This window comes from Bacillus rossius, chromosome 1, assembly GCF_032445375.1.
Source record: "Bacillus rossius redtenbacheri isolate Brsri chromosome 1, Brsri_v3, whole genome shotgun sequence".
Classification (NCBI taxonomy): domain Eukaryota; kingdom Metazoa; phylum Arthropoda; class Insecta; order Phasmatodea; family Bacillidae; genus Bacillus; species Bacillus rossius.
This window is the reverse complement of record NC_086330.1, coordinates 344319739-344345372: the sequence shown is the minus strand read 5'-3', so window position 1 is coordinate 344345372 and position 25634 is coordinate 344319739.

Sequence of the window (25634 nt, the reverse complement as noted above, 5' to 3'; positions counted from 1 at the left end):
AAAAAAAAAAAAGGGCCAGTATTGACTATTTCGCGGTGTTTTGACATTTCTCCTCCCCCCCTCCACACCTTAAAGGAGCAGCCAATAAAACTTCCCCCATGTGAATAGAAGGCAAAACCTTCGGTGTGTCCTTCGCAAAGGTACAAGAGTCCAACTAAAGAAAAAAAAAGGTGGTCTCAGAGCGCTTTTACCTGTTCCCGACATATCTGCCAGTCGCGGGTGAACACCCATTTTCTGTCCCCTCTGCCGTTGGTTGGGCGGTGATGTGTGGAAGGGGAGGGGGGAAGAGAGGAAAACCCGCCCCTGATTTATTAGACGCGCACGCTTTTCAGAAAAAGCCCATCCCCCCCCCCTTCCCCTACAATGTTTCTCTGCGCCATGTCGTACTTTTGTGGCGTCGCCGACAGAGGGCTCTGCGGTCGCCCCCGCCGCGCGGAAGAAACAGACCGCTGCGCGCCAAGTTGCGCAGAAGAAATATCTCTGGCCCCATTATTCAAAGACACGGAGCTGGGAATTGTCACGAGATGACAAACTGTGACGTAGTTAGTCAACGTTTTATTTTTATTTTTACCTCACCTTCGCGGTGTTGCGACAAATTAAGGCCCGGACGCAATCAACGTAGTGTTAACACATGGATAGATAAAGCTAGGTACAGGATATATTCGCTGTTTCGATGATCTCTAGGACAAACTCCGCGATCCTCCACGTACACGTACAAATACCACCAGCTTATTGGCTACTAACCCTGTCAACAAGAATGCTAGTGATTTGACACTTGCTTTGTTAAGGGTTCTTCATTGGCTCAGATCCCTACAGATAAAATGTAGCCCTATCACTGAAGCAGCATGGAGGTAAACGTATTTTGATTCTAGCCTATCGCGAAATGAATCCGTGAATTTTTCCGGTCCTTAACGATAAGCGCTTGCACAAACAAAACCAGCGCAGCGGCCTGGCTACAACGGACATAAACCGAACCCCATTCCTTTGTTTATTTTGGTTGTTTTAGTCTTCGAAAAATTAATACTGCTGTAGAGCGCAATTATAAGGAAAATAAAGTATTAGCAGAATAAAATCCTTTATAGCACAGGAATCTAAAAATAAATGCCTCTCCTTCCATAGCTTAAATCCATCGTGCGAACGTAATAAACAAAATAATGTAATATTCAGCACAATCTAGTAAACACACGCATTTTCTTATTGAATAAATACATTTCTCAAAGACGTAGCAGGACGTTCGAAGCTTCTGGCTAGTAGAAAAAAAACGTATTTACGGTTATAGCAATAGCAATAACATGGAATTATGCAAGAGTTAAACCTGGATAGAACTCTACATAATACTAATACCAGGCTTTGTGTAGATGATTTTAGCAATTTACGATTGTAGCTAGTCAGATAGAATCACACCGAGTTCAAGTGTTATGAATAATGCCTGTGTTGTGCTTGAGAAAAGCTTATGTGGATTGTAGCCGGCCGTGCTCGACCACGCCTGTGTCTCCTGTTACTGCAATGTCGACGGAAAACTTTGGTGAACTACTCTTTCGAGACGCACCTGGAACCCGCAAGGCAAGTGGTCTCGGAAAATGACCGTGAAAGCAAGCGATCCTTATTATTAGGGACAAGATTACATGGCGAATCGCGATAAAACACAACACTGCAACGAATGTCAATACAACATACAACACCGAAATGCAAGTTAATAACTCTGAAATGCAACTGAAAATAAGGAAATCAGCCTGCAATTTGACAAAACTTAATTCAAACCACAATTTTTTAAAATCTTTTTTATTATGATCAAACCATTAAACGTTGTTATTTATTATGAATTAAGTACCAAAATGTGTAAACTAAATTGTTTAGAAAAAAAAATATTTTGTTTGATCTTGCATCCCTTAGTAGTTACATATTTTACATAAATCACGTTGGCACATTTTACAAACACACAAAAATTTGCCGATTAATTTTTATTTTTCTGAGTAGTTCTGTTCTACACTTATTACAAATTATTTTACTGTATAAATGCATCATGTGTCAGTCACAATGAAAATATTTTGGTGAAATAAGTGTGAAGAAAAATTTTAGTTTCATATTTGTTGAATAATAAACCATTTTTATGAATAAATACAATAAAACCAAAATCTGCTGTTTCAGAAAATAAATTGACCTAAAAATAACACCATAAAATATTGTCCCTAATTATTATGTATCAAACACTAGGTTAAATCTTGGAGATGCGAAGCGCTACGGTATTTTGCAACTTCAATGCGGGCCATAATGGGTCACGATTCGTCGACTCCATCGGATCTCATTCATTCAGGCCTATATTTATTTTTCATCTCCGATAGTACACTCCAATATAGGTTACTTCCACCAAATACACTACGGACTAACACCGGGTAGTTATATAGGGCCTACCAACAACACGGGCGAGTGCTTGAAAAATAACCTAGCCGTAAGAGGTAGGACTACAAAAAAAAATTTGCTGATAAATTGTTAAATTATACATTATATTATCTCGTGTCAAATATGATTAAATTCTTTTTAATAAATTTTAAGCACCGGAATTTTTTTGATTTCCTTCAGTAATCTTAATAATGATTTTAAAAAACGTTTTTGTAAAGAAAAGAAAGTTAGTTTCGTGGTCATAATGTTGGTACCATATGTATTAAACTGGTACATTGCTCGTCTGCCATCTATTGGACCGACGAAACAACATCGTACATAAGGTTTTCACACAAAAACCTTGAAGCTGTCCGGTATTAGTCTTTAGTGTATTTACTTCCGCCTTACATTGTGCGGGTTCGAACCTCGTGTGCTACCCGTCTTACTAAATCACAAATTAATAATATAAAAACTCGGTGTCCTTTTAGAACAATTATAACATTAATTATGCAAATCATAAGTTTCACGAAATCACTCTTACCAAATGCCGTATACCGAGAGGTAAGATGTTTACACATCATAAGTACTGTAGTCGCATTATTAGTTTGAAAATTGGTTCAGAGAAAAAAAATCGTTTGTTTATTTATTATATATTCATTCAGTATATTCTTGATAAGTAATTAAGTAAAGTGAAATTATATCCCATTCCACTATGGAAATCTAATCTTGGCACACTGCACTCGGAGGTGAGAAACGTTTGCCTGCATGTTACGTTAATAAATAATTGTTGTTGTAATGTGTCAGGAAAATAACCTTTCGTGATCGCAACATTAATCAAGTTGGGGTTATTTCCGGCAGAGGTGAGAGTTGGCAATTCCCTGCAACGGAAATCTTCCAAAAACTCTGACGGACGTCTACTTCCGGGCGATCTTAAAATAACAATATGCAAAACGTATTTTTCAGTGAAGTGACATGTGGCATTAATTATACTTCCTAAAATACATCAATTACATAAAAGCGAAATAACTTTTAAGTTTTTGATTTATGAACTAGATGAAAAATGATTGAATAAAATCAACTTTACAGGCCGTTTTCAAAAGGGAGAAAAATGCAGTGAAATGTTATTTTTAAATTGTTTACGCTGAAAAATGTGTTTTAGGGCTACTTCAAAACTTTTTTTTATTTACATAGACCCTACGAAATGGTTAAGGTTGACAAAAATATTATTTTCTTTGAAGACTTCGATTTCGATTCGGACCGTCTTTAATCGCGATCTGCATGCTGCCGCAGAGTAGATAATCTAATAGAAGCTAAATTGCGTGGCGGATGCTTCTTATGTTTCTTCACTCTATGTATACTAGGAGGTTGTAAGGTGCTTAATTCGCCCGTTGAAAAATGATAAATATATAACAAACAATTTAATAACTACAGCGTGTTCCACTTAATGTAGTTGTATTTCAAATGTTACTCTATTGTTACACTTCCATTTCTTATTTTATACACATACATTTCTATGAAGTAGACTAATATTTGTGCTTCGTGATACGCTTGTCTCCAAGGTATACATATCTCTTTGGTGTTACAGAGTGAGTAAGTTAGTAAGGGAATCCATCTTTTCACAGACGATAGAGCCAAAACCTGAAGTTCCCCGAAGTTCATGCTCGCTTTTTTCCCCGTATCTTTAATAGTAGGGAGAGCGTGCCGACTCTGGAACATAGGCAAGGGGGGAGCGGGGTAATCCGGGGATTATCCCATTTTTTATGGTTTTTTACGCATTTTTTATGGTTTTTTATGTGCAAATCCAGTTTTTTATGCGCTAATCCAGTGGCTAATCCGCTAATCCAGTGGCTAATCCGGAGATCCGCAAATCCGCAAATTCGCAAATCCATAAATCCGCAAATCCGCAAATTCGCAAATCCGCAGATCCGCAGATCCGCAAATCGCAAATCCGCAGATCCGCAAATCGCAAATTCGCAAATCCGCCATTTTGTATTTCTAGAAATTTCCACCAACTTCGAATCGTGACGTCATGATTCTGTGTCGTCTGCTGGAGGCCGCCATCTTGATTTCTTCTGGCCGCCATCTTGTTTCGTCTGCTGGAGGCCGCCATCTTGATTTTTCCTGGTCGCCATCTTGTTTCGTCTGCTGGAGGCCGCCATCTTGATTTTTCCTGGTCGCCATCTTGTTTCGGCTGCTGGAGGCCGCCATCTTGTGTGACGTCATATAGTTCTGTTGGTTGCCACCAGGTAGCAGCAGGTATTATTTTATTTTAACTAAAATATTTTCAGTGCCGAGGCTGGGATTCGATCCATGGGACGTGAAAACGTCCAGGATGTCGTGGTTACGAGGCGGACGCCTTGACCACTAGACCACGAGACCAATTGGAATATGGTGGAATAAATAATCTATATATGCTATGTACTGACGGCAAGTTTATGATAAATGGGGGGAGGGTGTTTTTGCCTTCCTTAATGCATACCTAAGGTGCCACATTTGAAATTAAAAATTATTATACAGTCGCCATCTTTAATTCCAGCGCAGACTACCAGATGGCGCCAAATTCAAAAATTAGTTGTCAGAGGCGCCGCCATCTTGGTTCTCAAGTTGGCTGGTAGATGTCGCTAGTATCGCGCGGCAAATTCAAAAATTAGTTGCCAGAGGCGCCGCCATCTTGATTCTCAAGTTGGCTACCAGAGTGTGCCACCGTCGCCATCTTTATTTCATATTTCAGCTGCCAGGGCACAGCACCATTCGATAGGTCGAATGCTAATCGATATATTTACTTTTATTTCATATTTCAGCTGCCAGGGCACAGCACCATTCGATAGATCGAATGCTAATCGATATATTTACTTTTATTTCATATTTCAGCTGCCAGGGCGCAGCACCATTCGATAGGTCGAATGCTAATCGATAAATTTAGTAACAAGTGTTGCTACCAGAGGGCGCGATATTTAAATTTAAAAAATATTACAACCTTTAAACAATTCTCCGCCATCTTGGATTCAACAGCCCCACCATCTTGGAAGCACATGATACACCCAAGGACTCGTTCCAATACATGCACAGAGTGCACCGAAAAGATTGTTCCCTTACATGCACAGAGTGCACCATATTGAATGATCATGATATGTGTTCCTTTATATGCATCAGAAGCAGGCATAAGAAATTTTTTCTTATAGGCATACTTTAGTGTTAGCTTTCCTGTAATGCATTTAATAATAGTGTAAGCTCATTATTATTATTTAGTGATAGTGAATTTATAACTATGATGTGTAGTCTCATTCTCTTCATCTCGACGTGGCGGAAGATTCTCTGGAGTGTAAGCTAAAAATAAAAAAAAAAAACTTGTGTTTGAATTTATAGTGGTATGCTGCTTTCCACATCACCTTAGAGACTATGTCTCAGGAGGTACAGCATTAGATGCGTTAACTCCTTTTTTTTATACATGGCGAGTTTCCCCGAGAGGCCTATTTTCCATGTTTAACAAGGGCGCAAGCATTATGCTTCACCGTCACTCTCTCCCAAGCCGCTGTCCACTCCATCATCTGGCTCCACTTGCTCTTGAGCCTCCATTACAGCTTCAAAGCATGCTATAATACCGTTGTAAAGGTATGTTAGAAACTCGTATTCCTCTGGAAATGCAGCGAACAAATTGATCGCGGAGATCTCTAGATGGTGTACTATCGCATCTATATTCATGCCGATGCAAGCATGAAGCGCATATTCAATGCAATCGCGCATTTCCTCAAAAGCAGCCATGTTCATTATGGAATTGTCAGAGACAGAATGAAGACTATAGTTGACCTGGTCTTGACGGAAAGATGACATGCAACAAAGTTTAACCACATTAGCATTTAAAATCAGGATAGACTCAAATTTACTTTAAATTATTAAACAGACTAGCATTTAAAGAAAACTATCAGATTCACTATCTGAACCGTGTAAATAAGATGAGTGCAATCTCTACATGTTAAACATACCGATGGTTTTATCTCCACATGCGCAGTACAGTAGTGCATGAGTTCTGTCCAACATTCTTAATGTTTTATGGCTGAAGGGGGAGGCAATGAATCGAAGTTGGTTGCCATCTACCCAGTTGACCACTCCGAGCGGAGGAGGAGTTTGGAGTGCTGTTGTTTTCCTACAACTCGACTCGGAGCAGCTTGTTGATCCCAAGCTGCAGAGTGCTGGGTCGTGTTCAGGAAGTAGTCCACACATTATAAATACATTGCAGGAATAGAATCTCAACAACAGCCCACACAAACGATTCCATAGAATATGCTTCGATTGAGAACAAGCAATAAGGTAAAATAAAATGTGTATATGTAATCTTAAACTCCCATATCCTTTCTCTTTACCCATGTCCTCACGGTATCGGGAAACCCCTTCCAAGACACCTGGAATCTTTCACCACGCTTTCGATGAATTTTATTTACCAAGTATGTATCGGGGTATTTTGTAATTTGAATTTCTGAAGCATAAAAAACACCTTGTATTTCATTTCCATCCATATCACTCAAGTTATACACACGCGGAAAGCTGGACCTCATAGCTGTTACTTTAAACACTTCGTGAGACCAATTCGGTGTAAACCCCTTTTCAAAAACTTTCTTGTTTCGTGACACGCGTACATGATCCCCCACACGAGCCTTAGGTTTTCTAGGGTCTATTGTCTTTACATATTTGTAAACACTTTGTAGCAAAGAGTCATCCTTCACTTGATTCGGAGCCATGCCAATGGTGCGGTGGAATCTGTTATTGTAGACACGTAGAACTTGTGGTAAAATTTTAAGCCACTTATAATTTCCTTGAGCTGAAAACTCGCGAAAAAGCAGCGATTTTAGAGATCTATTAAACCGCTCTACCACACTTGCTTTAATCTCACTGTGAGTGGAATAATGATTAATATTTTTTCTTTTCATAAGAGCTCTGAAAGTTGAGTTATAAAATTCTGTTCCCGCATCACTTTGAATACTTTTAAAACTTCCTGCTTCTTTCAAAATACTTCTCATGGCAGCAGTAACCATCACACCTGTCTTTTGTTTAACTGGAACTGCATAAGCACGTTTGCTGTACACATCTATGGCAGTCAGGATGTACTTGTAACCACTGTTCACTTTACTGTATGGTATCATTTCTACCAAATCAATCTGTAGTAAATCATGGAGTCCATATGTTAAAACCTTTCTGCGAGGAAATATAATACGTTTGCCTCGGTGAAGCTCGTATGCAATCCCACGCTGTGCGTCGCTCATTTTGCAATGTATCCTGATTCTTGTAACTCTTCAAGTATCGAAAGGATTTCGTTATTGTGTCCGGTGTGGCCAGAAGCCTGCGAGGCCATTAACAACCTGAGTCGATCTACTATCTCATTCGGATCATTCCAATAAATGAACTCTCGTTTACGACCTAAATCCAATGTTTTATGTAACAATCCACTTCCTCGTTGCTGCGAACCAATATGTGGAAACAGTTGCTTAATGATATCAAATTTCGCATGTGACGTGCTTTTATAGAGATTTGTTGCAGGATCATTCTTTTTAAAATAAGCATTTGTAAGCTCTAGTAGATTACCATATTGTTTAAGGGCCGATTCCGAGTACGTATGCGGCTCTCTGCGAAATAAAAGTTCAAATAAACCAGGAGCAGGTTGTATCAGTTCATCTTTAACGCGAATCATATTGTTATCGTGAAAAAATACTTCCGTGTCCCCTAAAAACCAGCGGTTATGTCGTTTAGATACACCATAGGTTCCATCACCAGAGCGAAGGTTGTAGCTCTGCAAATAAGACTGCACTCCACCTAAAGAATCATCATATGGAACACCGTGATGTTTTAAAGGAATAGCGTTCGAGTCATCACTGTCGCTTGATTCTAAATATTGTTTCACAGTAGCTTCTTCCGCAGAATCCTGCTTCACAGTATCGATAGACTGTGCGAGCGATGTAGTAGGTCCAAGTTTATCCAAACGCGAATTAACAGACTTGAATATTTCTTCATTAATTGCATCCCTCTCCAAACGAGCTCGTTTGGCAAGTAGATACTTTGCACGAACATTTTCTATGACGCGCTCCAACTTACTAGCCTCAAGAGACATGACTGCAGAGTTAGCGATAGCATATCACCCTTTTATATACAACTAGCATCAATACGTGAGTGATCTAGGCATGTCTAGAGCTTGATGGTTTTGGAGGTGCTGGTTTTGGAGGTGCTGGTTTTGGAGGTGTTGGTTTTGGAGGTGCTGGTTTTGAAGATGCTGTTTTTGCAGGTGCTGGTTTTGGAGGTGAAGGTTTCTTAGACAACACACCGCGAGAATATTCATCAGGAGTAATCGTCAAAACACCAACAGTGCGATTCATTTGTGAAAGCTGTTGTACAATTCCAGCATTAATTTTCAATACCATCTCAACCATGTTAGCATTTAGTGCATCATTTAGTTCCTCTATAAATGTTTGTGCGAATAAATCTAACCTGCTCTCCAACGAGGTGCACATATCACCCAACTTTGTCGACACAGCTGAAAGACTTTCATTTAATTGAGCAATTAAATGCTGTTCTTTAGCCTCCATATTGCGCAAGAACTCCATAATCCCCACTTGCACATCTCTTGTTACAGTAAGTGATCTGTTGATATCTGTAACTTGTCGTGTCATACCATCAGTCATCGAATGCAAAGCATGTGTAAAAGCCCCGCTTACTGCGTCAACATACTTCTTATTAGCAGCATCACCATCTTGTTTAGGATCACCAACTCTCTTCAAATGTTTCCAGCTTAAGTCGCAGTCCCCTTCACGAGTAAACGTCATGCATGAGTCGTGCGATCGTTTAAGTCCACCACCACCGAACTTTGACATCATGATTCATGAACCTATCACAATAAACTGATCAAAACCACATCTGTAACGCCCTTTATGTAGAGGAAAATCTTTAGCTATCACAATGAAACCATGCTCATTAGGACTGTTCCAACAGTGACCGCAAAGAGTTTTAAATCTCTCAAAGCTCATATCTGTACCGACATGGTCGGAAAACACATGTTTTAGATTAAGATCGTCCATTTTAAACAAAATTATTAGATTACAATTATCTCGCACTAATTGCTTTCGGGTTTGGGTATAAGTTTGTACCAAGTAGAAACAGTCGATCTTGTGGTGTCGCCCCATAGAATAATACTTTTGAACAATGCTTTGTTTATCACAAGCAACATCATCGAAGATTAGCACAGAGTTGGGGAGGGCTTGACTGGGGTCTAAAACATCAGCATTTTCTCGAAATTTAAAAAATTTCACTCCCCCGACATTTTCCAGCACATGGGCTAAACGTTGATATTTTGGTTGTTCTAGGGACTTGCTATATAAATACACATTCTCAAAACGTATCCCATTGGGGTGTTCTAGAAGTGAAAGAATAAGACAAGTTTTGCCAGAATTCGAAGGACCTGACACTATACACCGTATGGTATTTGGTAACAGAGATCCATGACGTTCTTCAGTTTTACTAAAAACATCATCATCAATTAGTGAAATTGGTAAAGCGAGCTGTTGTTGAAAAACCTCCATTCTTAATACTAAACCTAAACACTATAAAACAGTCATCCTTATAGTGAAACCACTCAGTGTCTTGATATGTCTTGTATGAGACGGAAGAGAGGTTCAGGCTTAGTTAATTCTGTTATAAATAAGCTACCATTCGAGGCACATCTTCCGGGCTACAATTTCTGTGGACCTGGCACGAGACTAGCCGAGAGACTAGCAAGAGGTGATCGTGGTGTGAATGCACTAGACGAGGCGTGTCGTCTTCACGATATTGTGTATGCGAATAGTAATAACTTGGCTGAAAGACATAAAGCGGATAAAATATTAGCTGACACGGCCGAGAAGATTAGAAAGTCTCCCGAAACTAAATTTGGACAGAGAGTATCCGCGTGGACCGTTAACAAGATTATGAGAGTGAAACGTAAGCTTGGTGCAGGTTTAAGATTTTCATCATCATCAAAGAAGAGAAACCGTAAATCTGTCAGGAAAGCCCTGGGGAAGAAGGGTGGTCTATTACCATTTATATTTCCAGCACTCGCTGCATTAGGCAGCTTAATTGGTGGAGCTGCGGGTGTTGCTAAAACTGTTTCCGATGTCCGGAGTCAGGCACGTATGCAAGCGATAGCACGTGCAGCAAAAAACGGTTCAGGACTTTATCTACGCCCCTACCCACAGTCGGGTGGTGGGGGAAAGCGAAGAGGAAGAAGAAGAAAGAAAAATCGCGGGAGCAGGAAGCGATAATCAAAAACTTACCAAAGCGAGCTCTTACAAACCTCGAGTTAATGAAGGCGATAAAAGAATTGAAAATACCATACTTTAGACAAATATACATGCGCGATTCGCTACCTAAGAAACCATTGCGTAATGAAAGTGCTATTTTGAATCTAGACTCATCCAAAGGACCGGGAACGCATTGGACTGCTTATGTCAAGACCGGTCCTAACGTTGAATATTACGATAGCTTCGGAGACTTGCCTCCACCAGTGGAACTGATACGATATTTAAACAAGTGCAACATAACCTATAATTATGACAGACAACAAAAGTTGCATTCATGGAATTGCGGTCACTTATGCTTAAGATTTTTAGTATCAATATATAAGAAGCATTAGTGTTATCATAAGCCACATATGCGACAGAGTGTTTATAGAGAGACCACACACAACGCGAGACGCAGTGTAAACTAGACAAAATGTCAATAACATTAATTTTAACTGGGAAGAGCTCGATTATGAGAACCTACTACTTCCCTCCCTTGCAATTGGATGGAGAGTGGACAATGGCATTGATCGATCTGACAACATATAACTCGATACCGAACATTGATGAAAATAATCAAGTTTTTCGATACATCGCAAACAATGAACATCATGAAATGAAATTACCAACAGGTGCATATGAAATAAGTGACATGGAAGCTTACATAAAACAGAACCTACCTGCAGATTCAACATTTCTATTACGAGGCAACCCCAACACCTTACAGTGCATAATGTTCAGCAACAATATACATGTGGATTTTAGTGGAAAAAATACATTAGGTGAAATGCTTGGATTTTCTTCTCAAGTATACAAAGCAGGTGAGCTGCATGAATCGACAAATCCTGTAAATATATTCCCCGTGAATGTTATACGAATTACAAGCAATGCTGTGGGACACACATACTTGAATGGTAAATTAAACAATACTATTCATGAATTTTCCCCCATAGTACCTCCGGGATATAAGATAAATGAACGACCTACCACGCTCATTTATGTCCCAGTTACCGTTCAATCGATATCGGAGCTCGACATTCAAATAGTCGATCAGGAAGGACGCTTAGTTAACCTAAGAAAGGAAGAAATAACTCTAAGACTGCATTTGAAAAAACAATGGGAGTGAAATATTTTTCTAAGCATAAATGGAGCGGTTCAGGTGTGTCCTTATCCAGTAGACGACGAGACATCAAGCGGCTAACATCTGTTAACGTGAGATTCCTTAAAAAACTTGGATTTAAAGTTTATCCTCATGGAGAACACCGTTCTTGAAGTCGAGCAAGCACCACAATTTGAGGATTCTATTTCAAAAACTGAACTGCATATTTACAAACCATACTTAAATGGACCCTATGCCCCCAACTCTGAAATCCGTATAGTGATTCAAAATCATGATGCATACACAAACATCTCAAAATCCTTTTTGCGTATACGTGGAAAACTCGTAAAGGCAGACGGACGGAAACCGGACCATGCAAAGATTATAAACAATGGTGTATTACATATGATCAATCGGATAGGATTTGAACTGAACGGCGTTCTTATAGACCAGACCAGATCACTAGGAGTGGTATCTACAGTGAAGAATTATCTTTCACGAACTCGTGATGAATACGCCATCAGCAAAATGGAGGGATGGTGTCTCGAGGAAAACTATAGCTTGCCTCTAACAGCCGATGGTGTTTTCGAAATCTGTGTTCCGCTAAGCCATCTCCTCGGCTTTGCTGAGGATTATCACCGTATACTTCTAAACTCCAAACAAGAGTTAATTATAGTTTTAGAAAATACGTACATTAACTCGATCGTAGATGCGAGTGCGCAGCCTCAAGCAGTTAATTTAACCATAAACTCTATCGATTGGGCCGTACCACACATCCAAGTGTCTCCAGCGGAACGCACGCGACTGCTTAAGCTTGTGGAGAAAAGCAGAAATATAGATATAGCATTTAGATCTTGGTCTGTTGAAACATATCCCAGCATGCCACAAGCACAAAATGTCAGCTGGTCAGTAAAGACAAGCTTCTCGATGGAAAAACCACGATACATAATAGTCGGCTTTCAATCGGCTAAACATAATGTAATGGCTGCCGATAAATCGAGGTTTGACCACTGCAACATAAAGAATATAAAACTATTCTTGAATTCAGAAAGTTATCCATACACGGATTTGGACATAAACTTCGACAATGGATTTTACTTAATCGCATATGATATGTATTCAAATTTTCAAGAGTCTTACTATGGAAAGCAGAATGCACCTTTGCTTGACCCTCATCAGTTTAAGGAACTGGCTACGTTATTCATGTTTGATGTAAGCCGTCAAGCTGAGAAAATACCTTCGAATATCATAGATTGCAAGTTGGAGATCACAAGCTCAGACAACCTACCGATCTTAACACAAGCATTTGCAATAATATTGCACGACAGACTTGTCTCCTATAATCCACGAGACAAAGCTGTTAAAATACTGAGTTAAGCATAGTAGAGGCTCAGTCGTGTCTCAGCCACCATGAAGTATGTTAATCTGCAAGGATTTTTCTCTCAGTATGGCTTTATTACCAAGGAACTTAGCATCGCTGACTCTGAGGGGAACATAATTACGCGAACATTCAAACCGCCGTTTGAGTGGAGAGACATTAGTCGTAAATACAGGAGAAGTAATGCGTGGCTCACTATAAATTTTCATAGTTTAAAATGGGAACACGGATTGTTTCCCTACAACAGTCTTTCCACCATCTTGACAACTCACTTGAGTGGAACTGTAATAGTTGCTGGAAGCGAACAGAAAAGATGGTTGGGTAAACACTGTCTCAAACACATGCACATAGTGGATGCACAAGAGGAATATGGCTGCCCGGCTTTCAAAAAATTAGACATAATGTATGCTCAAAATCGTGACAGCATAAGACCTGTATCGTCTCGCCGTAATGTCGCATTGCTTAGGGCTTGGATGCTAGAACACAGCGATCCTGGAATGTTGGATGACGCGCTCGAAATGGAATCAACAACAAGCGAAGCAACGGTAAACATGTCTGGACTGGAGGCGCTATAAATTGAGGTCATCGTCCCGGGGTACGACAGTCAGCGTACAGTTCGCGGTCGTGCGGGCGTAGACTCACTATATATTCAAGAAAAATGACGTTCGATCCATCGGCACGCTACGCAGACGTGTCACCCGGCTTTCGTCGTGTGGCATACCTTACCGGAGATGGAGAGTTCCACCTCATAGTCTGCAACTTCAATCATCACTGGAGCACCGATTGCGATCTGGAGGCTCCGGACTTTAATGAGACGCCCTGCAATCAGGTAGATTGTGTTGTGCACTACTTGAGACCCGACAGTAAATTTCCTACTACCTTAGAAGAACTTAAGGCAGCAGCCGCTACTGAAACTATAACCTCAGAACCAGATTATTCTGCAGTAAGGTGTGATTTGAGACGCAGCACGAACCCAGAGACAGTTGTGCATTGGGAGGAGCAGTGTGATGGTTATGTTCACAACACAACTTATGAAAACAGTGTTTGCTACGAGACATGTAGTTTCCTTCAGTGTAAACTTTATCGATTCACCCCATTCGCTTAAGTTTGAGAGCTAAGACAATACCTATGTCAGTCATGTTATCACCGCGATTCCATGATATAACTCAAAGCCAAGAAGATGCCGTAATAGATGAATTGTGGGCACCGAGCATCTTAACATGGGATGAAGCGACAAGATATTTTAATTATCCTCCTGATCCACGATCTAAAGAAATGAAGCCTTCGACTTTGTTTGACAATACCGAAAATAGATATCTTTACAAACGTGCAAGTCTGAACTGTGTTGAATTTCATGTAGAGTTCTATGAATTTGATATTGGATTGAGTAGTCTTCGATACGTTTATTTCGAACTTTGTCGCGAAAATACTCATTTCCGACTGAGGTGGCACGCTGATAGACCATACAAGTCCGTGACTCTCTTGACTGTTTTCGACTGTCAGCATAAAGACTGTGTAATAAATCTTAGTCATCCAATGGCAAAGTTTCCCTGTACTATTGATGAGCTCAAGACATCCCGTGACAGAGACTATGAAAGTACTTTCTCCGAATGGTGTACCGGAATTAAACACTATCGCCATAATCCCGCTACATGCATGTGGAACCCACCTCACGACACGCCTTGCAGTAATCATTTGTGTTCCTTGTCGAGAGGTCGTTTATTACGAGAAAACAAATTCTCGGTGTCGACGCATCTAAGCAAGCAACTATGGGGATATAGATAATGGACTGTTCTACGAGATGCTCTACTCTATGGAATTTCGTAATCAATTTATTCATTCGGATGGGCAATATATTTTTAAATAGGATCGCCGCTTCCTGGGTCGACAGTCGAGCTGAAACTGTGTCGGTGTGAGGATCTGTGCCAAGCAAGATGTCTAACTTTCATTCAAGCAAGAAATACGTGAGTGTAAATCCTGGTCTAGGCAGTGTTGATTACAGCGAGTGGAGTCAAGACAATTTAAAACACATATCGGAAAGCTGTGACGGCATGTTTCACTCGAAACAAATACTCGACCCAGGACCTCAAGACATACCATTTGAATTAATTAACTGCTCGGGTTATGGACAATGTATTGTTAACATGCTTCGACACGATACAGTGCTGCCTGCCACGAGTGAAGACGTCTACGCACACGCATTCAACCAGACAGCTACCCAATCGGTTCAGGTTATCCCTGAATGCATTCAAATCAGCCCTGATTCGCCAACATCCATCATACCTGTAGCTGAGCCAATCACCGAGGCGACACCGAAGTCCACCAGACGACAGCGAAAGCCTGCTGCCTCTCGCAAGAGTCGAACCAGAGATCTCAGTCATTTAGGACCGGCGAGTCAAGATGTCGGAGTTCAAACAGAGTCTAGTGCTTCCATACAAAGAACTGACGAGATGGCCCGGGTAGCAGTGCGCTCATTACTTCTAGAATTATTAAGCAAAGTATAATTGAATTTTTGTCACTTTGTGTATGTAAATGTTTCAGCTGAATACGTAAATATAATATTCTTTGTGTGTAAGGAAATGTTCAAGTTAGCATTCAAATCTTTTTTTTATCGTCACTTTAATACTCTTTGTATGTAAATGTTCAGGTTTGTATGCAAACATTATGTGTGATTTTCTTGTAATATTTCAGTTTTGCATAATGTTTTAAAATAAATTGTTAAAAGCATAATGCATATTTTATTACCGAAACTGTTTGCAACTTAAGTAAAGAACGTGTAGGTTACTGTATTTTTTATTAATACTCTTTTCAATATTATAATTTTCTGGTTTAGTATAATTTAAAAAAAAATGTATTCAAATTATCCATCAGTCTCTGCGCCCGCACGTTCACGAAATGTATGTTGACTACAATAAAACTAATGTGTAACCTCTGATTTATTGTTATGATTTAAGTATTCCTCTGATATAAAATAAAAGCTAGCATTGAAACGTCCTGCCTTCCTGGGCCGACCAGCGGGTTGACGTGCGAGAGCCCGTGGATGAAGCTCTCTATTTTCAGAGAAAGGAATTTGTTTTTCCAGACAACTGTCGTCGCACCTAAGAGGTGTCTATATGCTGTCACAGACTTGGTTGACAGTTTCTGCAATCGTTGTAATGCATTACAACGATTGCAGAAAAATGTTTTCAGTAAGCTATAATAAAAAAAACATTAATTAAATTTTAATTCTGAAAAAAGTGAATGGTAGAAAATCTACTTTCTAAAACAAAAAACATATAGTTTAACTAGTTTTCCATGATCACCATATTATTAAATGATTTTACCAAATATAATCTACTCAACTTTCTTAAATTAATAATTTTCAGTTTATAACTGTCATCTAAAGCCGACACACAGAGTAGGCGATTCCGCGAGAATTCAGGTCATCGCCCGACGCAGATTTATATATATATACACCTGCCACAGAGGTCGGAAACCTCATTTGATCGCAGCCAGCCCTCGTCAGCCCTCGATACCTCCTCCGCAGAGAGACGTTCTTCTCCAGATAAGGTATGTGTTCTGTCAGTTCTGACTGACAACACGAGATGGAGTACATTCGTTTCGTTAAAACACGTTCGCGCACTGTGTTTACAGTTCTTATTTAACAATATGTCCACTATTTTAAATAAATAAACACGTTAAAACGGTCGAATTAAGCAATAACTAAATCCATGTATTTATATTACTTAAATTGTGTATTATCACGGAAAAATTACTAAACTATATTTTTTTTGTTGCGATTATATTACTTTGAATATTATTCCTGTTTTCGCTTATTTATTAATGATTGAGAATCAACTTGTTTTCATAATTATTTTTACAACGGGATGCGTGTATTTAATATTTCTTTAATACATCTTTCATTCTGTTACTGAACGCTATGCGCGATTTATAAAAACAACAACCATTCAGAGCTCGTTCTTTGCTTGCAAACAGTTAAATAAATTTTGTCAAACTTTAAACAATATTAAGCGTGATATGAAGTTGATATACATTTGTTTTCAATACAGTATGTTCCATGTAAATAATAATTCTCTACATTCTCAGAATATACCGACATATAATTAATTTCTTGCACATTGTTTACATGTCTTAAACATTTTATATTTCTACATTATTTACAACTTGAAATACTTCACAAATAAATATTACAAGAAGTTTTCTCATGACATACAATTATTTCATATTTACACTTATTTTTTCAATACAAATTTTTACACATATTATGGAAAATAATAAGTGCTGATACAGCTGTTGGTTTCAGTATATTAGAGCAAGCATCTTTTATTTATTTTTCAGGTTCTAACTTGTTGAGCGTATCCTTCTTTATTTTTTTTAAATTCCTTTTATAATAATGTCTTCTCCATACTCTAATAAGCGTGCTAGATTTGAGGAAAGCGAGCCTTCGATGTCTGAGCTCGATGAATCATCTATTGATTCATTGATTTCATCTTCATCATCATTTGAGTCAGTGATTTTATCGTCGGCTGATGATTCATCCAACCTAGAGATCGAAGACACGCCACCTCCCTCTTTGCCTAGCCTGAAGCCCGTCGCTTTAGATTCCGCATTCCAGGGTCGACTTGTTGATTCCAGAATCGCGAATGATATTCCCCAGCCCGACCCCAACATTAATAGATTTCTCTCCAGGTGCAGGGAACCCTTTCTGGACGTAGTGGGTGGCGTTCTCCGCCCATTCAAAATTTATCTTACATTGGCCGCGGTATTTATTAAGGAGGATCCTGGGCAGGGGCCCATCAGTGAAAGCTTCCACTTCGCCTCCAAAAGTATCCCTGTTTTGTTAAGTGAGGACCTAGCAGAAATTTTCAGTTTCACATTAGTTTCTGTGCTTATGGAGCATGTAAGTGAGTTTGCTTTGCGCGGGTCTGGATGGATGTTGAGTCATGTAAAACATCTCGACATGCATGTCTCTGCATACCGACCATTCACGGTGGGGGCCGCGCATACAAAGTTGCCTGCATTTTTGTCTAACCGCAAAGCTTGTGTAAACATCGAGACTGACCGTGAGATGTGCTTTCTGTATGCCGTTATGGCAGGTGTGACGCCGGCGGCTGGGATGGTTACTCGTACTGGATCGTATCCTAATCCTCTCGAGGTTTTTGATACGACCGGTATGACGTTCCCCATGACACTGCATCAGGTTAAGATCTTTGAGAGTCTCAATAATATTTCCATGAACATTTATTCTTGCGTGAGTGATCAGGGAACGATTATTGACGAGGATTTTAACAAACCCACTGATGCAAGTATCCAGCCGATTTGCATTACCTCTATGCGATGTGATCGCCATGTGAATATTTTGGCTATTCGTGCGTCTGGTGCTCCCGCTCATCTCCATTTCGTGACTATTAAGAATTTGTCCCGCTTGCTTTCTTCTCAACTCTCGCGTGATCAACATACAAAGTGGGTTTGCGACCGCTGTCTTCAGTATTTCCATACTGCGGACAAGTTGAACTCCCACACTGATTTGTGCAGCCAACACACCGCCGTTCGGTCAGTATTCCCGACTGAGGAGACCAAATGGCTCGAGTTCACAAATGTATCCAAGAAGGAACGTATGGGCTTTGTCGCTTATTGCGATACAGAGACCTACTTGAAACCGATGTCCACCTGTTTACCGGAGACCGATGCCTCCAGCACCACGACGGTGAACGAGCACGTGCCTTATGCATGTAGCATTTTATTAGTTTGTTCGTACGATGCTTCGCTTACCAGATATGCGCACTTTGAAGGGGAGAATTGTGTTGCCGACATGGTCTCTACCTTGATTGATATGACTAAGTGGGTGTGCGCGATTTATGCTAAGACCGTTCCCATGAAAGCCCAGACTCCTGCTGTTGCTGCGCGGTTGGCGAGTCAGACACATTGCCATATATGTAATAAGACACTAGGTGACAAGTCAGTGTTGGACCATGACCACCTGACCGGTGAGATTCGTGGCTATGCGCATTCTAAGTGTAATATTGCATTTAGACTGCAGAAGAACCAACTGGTGGCTATTTTCCACAATCTTCAGAATTATGATGCCCACTTTTTGATGAGACCATTAGTCTCACGTCATATTGCACAACCTGACGGTTCCTCCATTTTGGAGAACCCCGGGGAGGTCAGGGTTATAGGCACGTCTCTTGAAAGTTACAAGAGCATAACAAAGTACATACCGATTACCGGTAATGATGCGAGAGGAGGTACTCGAACAGTGCGTTTAAGATTCATTGACTCCCTTAACTTCCTAACTTCATCTCTGGATACTCTGGCAGGTAATCTCTCGCCTGCTCAGCTAAGCCTCACTCGTGTCCAGTTTCCAGAAGACGCACAGTTTGATCTAGCTCGTAGGAAAGGGGTGTTCCCATACGATTTCGTCACTAGTATGGCAGAACTGCAGACGACCTCACTACCCCCTAGGGAAGCATTTCATAATGCTCTTAGTGGGACTGACGTGAGTGACGGGGACTATGCTCACGCTAGATCTGCGTGGAATGTTTTCCGCTGTAAGACTTTGAACGATTACGCGTTGCAGTATTTGAAGGTGGATACGTGTTTGTTGGCTGACGTGTTCGAGAATTTCCGTTCAGTTTGTTGCCAGTCCTATGGCTTAGATCCGGCGCACTACATTACGGCCCCATCACTTGCGTGGGACGGTTTGTTGAGCAAGTCTGAGGTGTGTCTGGAATTAGTCACCGATCCAGATATCTATCTTTTCTTGGAGAATGCTGTTCGGGGTGGGATCACCAACGTTAGTCGGCGCTATGCGAAGGCTAACAATGTTTACATGAGCGATTATGACTCCAGCCTGCCGTCTTCCTACATCTGTTATTTCGATGTAAATTCTCTCTATGGTCATACGATGCTTGGTAAGCTTCCGGTGGGCAACTTCCAGTGGGTGCAGGAACTCGAATATGCAAACTGGAACTTTAGCACCATGGACACCGATGGTGACTGCTCATGTTTTATAGAGGTGGATCTATCCTTTCCGCGTGAATGTCATGACCGGCTATCAGACCTGCCGCTTGCACCCGTGAATGGCGTACCGGTGAACGGCAATATGTCAAAGCTCTTATTGACACTTGAACCGCGAAAGAACTATGTTTTACATGCAAAAACACTGCAGCACTACCTTACGTACGGGGCCGTTCTTGACAATGTTCATCGTGTTTTGCGCTTTGAACAAAAATCCTGGATGGCGTCGTACGTACGGTATAATCTGAATTGCCGTGCTCAGGCAGCGAACCCCTTTGAGAAATCCTTCTATAAATTAATGAATAATTCCGTTTTTGGCAAATCTTTGCAGTCGCCGCGTAGGGAGCGTGACATACGTGTGGTTTCGCGGTACGATACCATATATGGTGCGGCAGAGTTGATAGGTCGTCCGTCATTTAAGGCAAGGCGGATCGTCGATGAGAATCTGGTCCTCATTGAGTTAGCCAAAGGTTCGGTAACCTTCAACAAACCCCTTTACACTGGTGTGGCCATCTTAGATTTATCCAAATTGCATCTCTATGATTTCCACTATAACTATATGCAGGTTAAGTTTCCCTTTCCATCTCTGCACCTGCTTTACTCAGATACCGATTCTCTTCTGTACCACATCGAGTGTCGCGATGTGTATTCTTCGATTCTCCCCGATTTGGCTTCTCGATTCGACACTTCGAATTATGCTCCAGATAATGCTCAAAGGTTTCCATCAGTCAACCATGGCATGACTGGTGTCATGAAGGATGAAGCCGCTGGACGCATCATTACTGAGTATGTTGGTCTTCGCCCCAAACTTTATGCATACAAGATGGACGATGGTGCTTTTACGCTTAAAGCCAAGGGTGTGAAGGCCAGTGTACTCAGCTCGCTACTTTTTGAGCAATATCTGGATTGCTTGCAAACAAATTCACGGGTTTGGGGGACTCAATATCATTTTCGTTCACGAAATCACATTGTTTGTACTGAACGCGTGACTAAGGTGGCGTTGTCATCAGGTGACGACAAGCGGAGCATTTCCGATGATGGAATTAGCACGCTTCCATGGGGACATTACCGTCTAGATCCCTGAACCTGAGTTCCCCACATAATAAGAGATTCTAACTTTTATTTTATTTTATAATTTTCCAGTTTATTTTTTTTTGTACTATCCTCATACCTTGGTACGCTCAATAAGCATTGCTGCTCCGAGTCGAGTTGTAGGAAAACAACAGCACTCCAAACTCCTCCTCCGCTCGGAGTGGCCAACTGGGTAGATGGCAACCAACTTCGATTCATTGCCTCCCCCTTCAGCCATAAAACATTAAGAATGTTGGACAGAACTCATGCACTACTGTACTGCGCATGTGGAGATAAAACCATCGGTATGTTTAACATGTAGAGATTGCACTCATCTTATTTACATGGTTCAGATAGTGAATCTGATAGTTTTCTTTAAATGCTAGTCTGTTTAATAATTTAAAGTAAATTTGAGTCTATCCTGATTTTAAATGCTAATGTGGTTAAACTTTGTTGCATGTCATCTTTCCGTCAAGACCAGGTCAACTATAGTCTTCATTCTGTCTCTGACAATTCCATAATGAACATGGCTGCTTTTGAGGAAATGCGCGATTGCATTGAATATGCGCTTCATGCTTGCATCGGCATGAATATAGATGCGATAGTACACCATCTAGAGGTCTCCGCGATCAATTTGTTCGCTGCATTTCCAGAGGAATACGAGTTTCTAACATACCTTTACAACGGTATTATAGCATGCTTTGAAGCTGTAATGGAGGCTCAAGAGCAAGTGGAGCCAGATGATGGAGTGGACAGCGGCTTCGGAGAGAGTGACGGTGAAGCATAATGCTTGCGCCCTTGTTAAACATGGAAAATAGGCCTCTCGGGGAAACTCGCCATGTATAAAAAAAAGGAGTTAACGCATCTAATGCTGTACCTCCTGAGACATAGTCTCTAAGGTGATGTGGAAAGCAGCATACCACTATAAATTCAAACACAAGTTTTTTTTTTATTTTCAGCTTACACTCCAGAGAATCTTCCGCCACGTCGAGATGAAGAGAATGAGACTACACATCATAGTTATAAATTCACTATCACTAAATAATAATAATGAGCTTACACTATTATTAAATGTATTACAGGAAAGCTAACACTAAAGTATGCCTATAAGAAAAAATTTCTTATGCCTGCTTCTGATGCATATAAAGGAACACATATCATGATCATTCAATATGGTGCACTCTGTGCATGTAAGGGAACAATCTTTTCGGTGCACTCTGTGCATGTATTGGAACGAGTCCTTGGGTGTATCATGTGCTTCCAAGATGGTGGGGCTGTTGAATCTAAGATGGCAGAGAATTGTTTAAAGGTTGTAATATTTTTTAAATTTAAATATCGCGCCCTCTGGTAGCAACACTTGTTACTAAATATATCGATTAGCATTCGACCTATCGAATGGTGCTGCGCCCTGGCAGCTGAAATATGAAATAAAAGTAAATATATCGATTAGCATTCGACCTATCGAATGGTGCTGCGCCCTGGCAGCTGAAATATGAAATAAAAGTAAATATATCGATTAGCATTCGATCTATCGAATGGTGCTGTGCCCTGGCAGCTGAAATATGAAATAAAGATGGCGACGGTGGCACACTCTGGTAGCCAACTTGAGAATCAAGATGGCGGCGCCTCTGGCAACTAATTTTTGAATTTGCCGCGCGATACTAGCGACATCTACCAGCCAACTTGAGAACCAAGATGGCGGCGCCTCTGACAACTAATTTTTGAATTTGGCGCGCGATACTAGCGACATCTACCAGCCAACTTGAGAACCAAGATGGCGGCGCCTCTGGTAGTCTGTGCTGGAATTAAAGATGGTGGCTGTATAATGATTTTTAATTTCAAATGTGGCGCCTTAGGTATGCATTAAGGAAGGCAAAAATACCCTCCCCCTTTTATCATAAACTTGACATCAGTACATAGCATATATAGATTATTTATTCCACCATATTCCAATTGGTCTCGTGGTCTAGTGGTCAAGGCGTCCGCCTCGTAACCACGACATCCTGGACGTTTTCACGTCCCATGGATCGAATCCCAGCCTCGGCACTGAAAATATTTTAGTTAAAATAAAATAATACCTGCTGCTACCTGGTGGCGACCAACAGAACTATATGACGTCACACAAGATGGCGGCCTCCAGCAGCCGAAACAAGATGGCGACCAGGAAAAATCAAGATGGCGGCCTCCAGCAGACGAAACAAGATGGCGACCAGGAAAAATCAAGATGGCAGCCTCCAGCAGATGAAACAAGATGGCGACCAGGAAAAATCAAGATGGCGGCCTCCAGCAGACGACACAGAATCATGACGTCACGATTCGAAGTTGGTGGAAATTTCTAGAAATACAAAATGGCGGATTTGCGGATTTGCGATTTGCGGATTTGCGGATTTGTGAATTTGCGGATTTGCGGATCTCCGGATTAGCAGATTTGCGAATTTACGAATTTGCGGATTTGCGAATTTGCGGATTTGCGGATTTGCGGATTAGCCACTGGATTAGCGGATTAGCCACTGGATTAGCGCATAAAAAACTGGATTTGCACATAAAAAACCATAAAAAATGCGTAAAAAACCATAAAAAATGGGATAATCCCCGGATTACCCCGCTCCCCCCCTCGCCTATGTTCCAAAGTCGGCACGCTCTCCCTACTTTTAATGTAGCTATCGTAACCAAATCAACCGTCCACAATGTTTTAAAGTATTTATAATGTAGCTTACCTAAATTAATTTACCATAAGTATCCTTTTATCAACACATTTACAATGAATAAAAAAAACCGAAGATGCACGATCGGGCGTTTGGCTCTCTCGTCTGTGAAAAAAAGGTTTCCCAGTTAGTAATGATCGTAACTATATATAGGATTTGGCTGTCCGGGACTACATGACAGCAGACTTGAGTCTGATTGTTTGGTGTTGAAGCCTCGATATGCTTTCAGTTTTATTAGCAGGTTTTTATGTCACGTAGTTATGGGGTCCACACACAACGTAGAAAAACACAACTTAGAACAGTTATAACTTAGAATTATCGGAAAAATTCACATAAGTTAGAATTGTTATGAGTTAGAACCATCAAAACTTAGAAACACGCTACGCCGAACCACACAACTTAGAACTATCACAATCTAGAACCACTTAACTTAGGACAGTCTTAACGTAGAAAATATTATCTTGTGTGTTTCGAAGATACGACAGTACCCTGTTGCGACCTGTTATCTCAGTGGTTAGATATTCTGAAGAACTTAAAATAAACACACATATGTTTGTATATTTACATTAATTCAGGTGTGTATGTATTCGAAAGTTAGATCAAATTTTAACTAGCAACAGGCGATTGGGCTATTAATCGATACGGTGGACGACAAAGTTATCGGTTACTCGATCCTATAAGCCTAGAGTCAAAAGCAAACCCCATGCGACCAATGCAACGTCACAAATGTCACACGGTGCTAACAATGTTCTGAGTCTTCAGTTCTAGCCGCTTGGAGGTTTGGCGACGGGAGTGGCCACTAGTGCTGATTTAATTGCGGACCAATAGAAACGATATATTATCGACGTAAAACTGTTGGTACAACGAGATAGCCGTGTCTAACTTTTCAATTTACTTGCCAGGAGATCCAGTCAAAATTTTAACACAGTTTTGGTGGAATCTCAAGTAGTCCTATGATGTGATGACAATGTGTTTAACATTAATGATATATTCAAAGTAATTTTTGAAAATGCATTGGAAAGCTCTAAAAAAAATGTAAGAAACGTAGGTAAACTAACAATTGGTTGAAGTAAATATGGTTAATTATATATAATATTTAAAGGTAATATGCATGTCTAAGGAATCAATATTAATAAATATGTAAAAGTTCATTCGTTCAAAATCTTTAATCACTGAAAGTTCTTCTGATTGCTTTGAAATAATTACACAACATTGCATTCAAATATGTGCGTGTTTTTGTATACCTATGTCATACCTGTGACAGGTAAAAAGATAGATTAAAATATAGATAAGTAAAAACATAGAATTTTAATATTTTTCTTTGCTATAGGGTGGCGTATTTAGATGTATAGATGTATATAGATATAGGTGTATAGAGGCGAGAGGCAAATATATATATAGATATAGAGAGAGATAAAGAGAGGTAAATATATAAGTAGAGAGATAGAGAGAGGTATAGAAATATACACGTAGATAGATAGGGAGATATAAAAAAGAGAGAGATAGAGAGAGGCTTTGTTCATTTGTACCTACTTCAAACTATTTACAAAAAAAAATATTTGATGCATTTCAATGCACGCCGGGAATTAGCTAGTTTTTAAGTATAAGTAAAACTGAGGTTCTATTTAAAATTATGTTTTGTGCCAATAATCATTGGTTTATATTTAACTTAAAATAAATTAAAT